The sequence below is a fragment of the Petaurus breviceps genome, unplaced genomic scaffold (assembly GCF_028583685.1).
Source record: "Petaurus breviceps papuanus isolate PSGF00001 unplaced genomic scaffold, PetGlider_PUasm1.0 90804, whole genome shotgun sequence".
Lineage (NCBI taxonomy): Eukaryota > Metazoa > Chordata > Mammalia > Diprotodontia > Petauridae > Petaurus > Petaurus breviceps.
Window position 1 is genome coordinate 9,590,979 of NW_027187348.1, and position 5,962 is coordinate 9,596,940.

A 5,962-nucleotide genomic window follows, 5' to 3' on the forward strand; every position below is an offset into this window, starting at 1 on the left:
ACACACACACACACACACACACACACACACACACACACACACACACAAACTAGCCGTGTAACCTTGGGCAAGTTCCTTAACCCCAATTGCCCTCCAAAAAAGGCAAAAAAAAAAAAAGTATGACTATTTGACATAAAGCAGGACTTTTGATGAATAGCCCTTCTTGGGTTTAATTATCTCCAAGATAAAATATAAAATCTGCTATTTAGCATTCAAAGGCCTTTGTAGACCTCCCCCCACTTCCTGTTATCTTAATGCCTGACGTCATACCACATACTCTGCGATTCAGTGATAACTGTTCTTCCTGTTCCTCAAACAAGATACGGTATTTCCTTACTCCAAACATTTTTACTTGCTATTCTCCAAGCCTGTAATGCTCTTCTTCTTCATATCTGCCTCCTGACTCTTTAAGTCCCAGGGAAAAGCTCATCTTCTACAGAAAGCTTCCCCCCATCCCCTTAATTTGAGTGATTGCTCTCTACTGATCATCTCCAATTTATTCCATTTATAGTTTGTTTGTACCTATTATTTGCATACCGTTTCCCCCATTAGAGTATGAATTCCTTGAGAGGAAGGACTGTCTTTTCCCTTTCTTTGTATGATAAGCAATTAACACAGTGTCTGGCATGTAGTGGGGCAGCTGAATAGAACACCAGGTGGGGAGTCAGGAGGATTCATCTTTCTGAGTTCAAATGTGGCCTCAGATACTTAGTAGCTGTGTGACCCTGGGCAAGTCACTTAACCTTGTTTGCCTCAGTTTCCTCATCTGTCAAATGATCTGGAGAAAGAAATGGCAAACCACTCTAGTATCTTTGCTAAGAAAACCCAAAAACGATGTCACAAAGAGTGGGACACAGCTAAAACAACAATAGCAACACTGCCATACAGTAGGTGCTTTACCAAGTTTTATTAATTTACTGATCAAACGTCTTCTAATTGCTTTAAGAAGCCTTTCAGATCACTATGGTCCAAGGACACCATGCATCTTCTGTTTCTACAATAACTGAGACCTCAGTGGTTTTCTTTTGAAAGTATATGTATTGGGGCAGATAGGTGGTAGTGTGGATAGATAGCTGGCCCTGAAGTCAAAGGGACACGAGTTCAACCCTAGCCTCAGACACTTATTAGCTTTGTAACTCTGGGCAAGTCACTTAACCCTGATTGCCTCCAGAAACAAACAGAAAGAGTCTATGTTCACCTATTTCATTTAAAATTGTTGAGAGGATAGCTCAAGTAATACTATTCTTTTAATCCTAATTTTACTCTTAAAATCCCTCAGGTAATATATGAATTTTTCATTATTTTAATGACAACACACTGTATTATCACTCAATAATTCTTACCATTTGCTTCCCTTGCTTACTTGTATCTTTTATCTGACGAGTTATGTGGCACTTTACCTGTATTTCTAGCACTGTGTATTTTTAGGATCAGATGATTTTGAGGTTGGAATTTATCTTAAAAATCATATAGTTAAACTCAATTGATGTTTTAGATCTGATGTTCTCTAATATAAAATGTCCTTCAATGATTGCACCAGAGATTGTGACAATTTCATCAAATTTTGTTTTGATGATGAGATGGTCACTCAGTTAACCCACCACAGCATCATTTTTCTGGACTATATTAGGGATTTGGGAAAGTATTACCCTAAGGAATATGATCTGAAAGCTGCCAAAATGAACAGGAAAGTTTTGTGTCAGGCGATAATGAGTGGATTATTTCTATCTATAAACTACATAAGATGTTATTTAGCATATTGTAATTCTGTGCCTATACCATGCCTGGAACAGAGGAAGAAATGAACATTTGAGTTGCTCTCTCTCTTTCTGGAAAAGCATGGAATGCACTAAAAAAAAAAATGACTTTTTTTCTTTTTTTAAACATGTAACAGATGAGCTATAACTCATGAAATTTAAGGGCTATACAGTATACATGAATGTACAATATTTTAAAATTCATATAAACTTTATGTCAGAACAAGATATATAGGGCACAGACTCATAATTGTGATATTTAAAATGTGTCTCTGTCACTGAAATAACTGCACAATTCAGCTCTTCCTGCCACCCCCAATGATATCCCCTAATCAATCTAAATCCATTTTTTTTCACCTGTTGGAAATAGAGTCATTTGTAATCTGGCTGATTTTTTTTTAATTTTCATTGAGTTGTTTCCCAGATATCAAGTATTAGGGACATATTTCTGAACAGTGCAATATCGTTGCAACTTCAAATTGGTGCTAGAACTGCCTTCTTTAAAATATGTGTATATGTGTATATATGTCTGTGAGTGTGAGAGTGTATGTTTCAAATTAGCATAGCAACCTTCTCGTGCCTCATTTTCTGACTTTTAATAGAAATAAAAGGTAATCATAGCAGCTTCTTTCTACCTCGCAAACATGAGTGGTATAAGGTAATATACATGAAAGTACTTTGAAGTCTCTGAACATAAGCTATAAAATGAAAGCTCTTTTTCTTTTGTCATTGTGTTTCTTTTGTTCAGTCTTAAATTAATCAGAGATGTCATGTGTGTTATGCTCTTTTGTGGATTAGTACAAATGTTAATGTTTGTCATTTTCCATAGTAGTTGCTATGTGTAGAGTATTTAAATGTTTTCAAAGGACTTTATATATATTTTGTTTGAAACTTACAACAACCCTAAAAGGTAGGTGTTATTATTATTTCACTTTACAAATAAGGAAATTGGGTTCAAGGGAGATTAATTGACATTTATAGGGTTACACAGATTATAAATGTCTCAGGGATGATATGAATCTATTTTCTGCCTGTAAGTTCAGCATGATTTTCACTATATAATTTGTTAAAGATTAAAGTTTCAGTTTTTCTTGGGACCCCACTAGATGATCAAGACAAACTATGATGTTATAATTATTATATCCTTAAAAATGCTAACTTTTTTGCTAATTATTTTTAGGCAAAAGATAAAAAGGAATAAATCCTATTCAATTTCAAGATCATAATACAATTACTTGATGTTAGCCTTCTTTATACCACTTTCTGTGATTATAAAATCTCTTCTGATTATAAAATCAGAAGTTTGGAGCTAGTGAGGTCTTCAGATATCATCTCATCCAACCTCCTAATTTCAAAGATGAGGAAATTGAGGTACAAATCTAGCTCCTCTGACTCATATCTTACTTTCCACAAGATCACGTTCTTTCTTTCTTCCTTTTTTTTTTAACTTTTTTGGAGGGAGGAAGGTTGGGCAATTGGGGTTAAGTGTTAAGTGTCTGAGGCCAGATTTGAGCTCAGGTCCTCCTGACTCCAGGGCTGGTGCTCAATTCACTCCACCACCTAGCCACCCCAAACACCTTTCTTTAAGCTTTTACAGATACCTTTCCTGTTAAAAGAGGTAATTGGGCTTCTCTGGCTCTAAAAAGGTCTTTTCTAGTTCTAGTCTCTAATCCTATGAGTTTTCTATCTTTTTAATTCTATGTTTTTCTTTAACTCTTAAACAATATATTAAAAGCACTTCCTGAAAATGTTTTTGAGAGACCAGTAAGAGAAATTTCTTTCCACCTCAAAATAGATATCTGTATATAAAAAGCAGTCTAAAGCCAATTTTGTTGGTGTAAAGCATAGTTTTATTCTGTAGACTGAGCAGAAATATTTCAGTTAACAAATTGGTCTTCCTTGTCAGCAAAACACAAGTAGCTACTTTTAGTTTCTCTCGTGAACAAATTGTAAACAAGGTAAGTAGCCACAGTCTTTCTCACTGAATTCGAACTCTTTAGTCCTGTCAGCTAATAAAAACAACTCCCAGCTTAGAAGGAATTTTTCCTCCTTTGGTGCCATTCTTCATATACTGCACTTTTGGTTGAGGGTCTGTCTTGATGTCTGTTTCAGCAATAAATATTTTTCCTCTACCAAATGACAAGCACGTAATTGACAGCCTTATAAATGCCATCAACAAAAAAGCTATTGACTGTCTCCTCCAGTTTTCTATCATCAATTATCTTTCTATTCAGAAAACCCATAAAATATTCAGATCACTATGTAATAAAACACTGTGGGATGTATGTCACTGTGAGATAACATATGTTCAGCGGCAAATGTTCAATGACCTAGGAAGTGTCTCTTCCTGAAGTAACACATGCCTTGGACAATCTTAACAGAAGTTTTGAAGTGGTAACCAAAACACACTTCCTTCCATGACAGATGATGCATCCTGTCATTAAAAAAAGTGATTTAATCATTTCAATGAAATTTTCTTTGACATGATTTTTTTTACTAAGTTTATGCACTCTGCACCTGATTTCATATCCCTTTCACGTACTAGACATGTAGATGTGAGGATGCAAGATAGGATAGGAAAGGAATATACAGGCAAATTCTGTCTAGTTAAGAATAAGAATAATTAATGCCCAATTTACATAGAAGTATAAAAATTGACACAAGTAACCATATGACATAGTCAAGCTTTTAACATATTCTGGCAAGCACATGTTAGAAGGGGATAATTGAAGACCTGCCTCCTATCATTGGCTTCTCTTTTTTTTTTTTCTTGGTCAAATCACTTAATCTGTATAAGTCTGTTTTCATGTCTGTAAAATGGTGAGTGGGAAAACTATAAAGGTCATTTTGTCCATGTTGCTGAAGAAGGTGAAGAATATAATAGAGAGGCCATGGGAAATGCTTTCAGTTAGTTGTAAGAAAGGGCACTATACACAATGCAGGGCTTGGAGTCAGGAAGACCTGAGTTTAAATATTCTCTCAAATACTTACTAGCTGTGTGACACTTGGCAAGTCACTTAACTCTCTTTATTTTGGTTCTTCATCTGTAAAAAATTAGCTAGATAAGGAAATGGCAAACCACTCCAGTATCTTTGTCAAAAACAACAAAAGCAAATGGGGTCACAAAGAGTCAGACACAACTGACACACCTGGACAACAAGTCAGAAAACCAGGCTTCTAGTACTGAATCATGTACTTAGTAGCTTTGCAACATGATATAACAGCATTCTTGAACTGGCTGCATTCTAGATTTTCTCTGTCATGCTCTAGAAACTACCTCATCCTTAGAAGCTCATTTCAGTCCTAGAAGTCACACATGGGAAGTGCCCATCGCCCTTGTGTACTCTGATTGGATGGCTCTTCCTTTAACCTCCATTTAAAGGGAGCACACAAGCCAGCTATATCTTCATTCCTTGTGTGGTTGCACTCTGCCTACTACCCTTCAACCTTTGAATTGCCTCTCCCAAGACCCTACACTCCTTTTTTTCGGAGGTGAGAAGGCAAGGCAATTAGGGTTAAGTGACTTGCCCAAGGTCACACAGCTAGTTAAGTGTCAAGTGTCTGAGGTAAGATATGAACTCAGATCCTCCTGACTTCAGGACTGGTGCTCTATTCAGTGTACCCTACTCCCTTTTTAGCAAACTTTTATATAATGTCTTCCCTATAGGAATGTAAGATTTTGGAAGGCAGGGACTGTCTTTTTTCCTGCTTATAGCAAGTGCTTAATAAATGCATATTGACTGACTAACCTCCCTGGACCTTAGTGTACTTAACTGTATATAAGTGGGGCTTGTTTTGTGTATTTCCAGATCACTTAAAATGAAGGCACCCACTTGGAAAATGCTAGGGACCTACTTCTAGGAAAAGTGGGTGGGAGTAGCATCCTTGGTTCAATTAGCTGCATTGCTAGAACAGACTGGATCTTTAAAACTAGAAGACTGACATAGTCTTTGGAATCCAGACAAGGGGAAGGCTAACTCTCAGTGTTGATGGGATCAGCTTCCTTTTCCCCCTGCACTCTTCTTTTGGGCCCCAAGGTCCAGAGAAATGTCCTGGGATCCAGAAGTATGAGACAAAGTGACCTTAAAATCAAGATTCCAGATGGGATATTTTAGCCGAACAGCTTGGTAGAGAAACCTAGAGAAGTCAGGATGCTTTTTCCTTCCTTCCTTCCTTCCTTCCTTCCTTCCTTCCTTCCTTCCTTC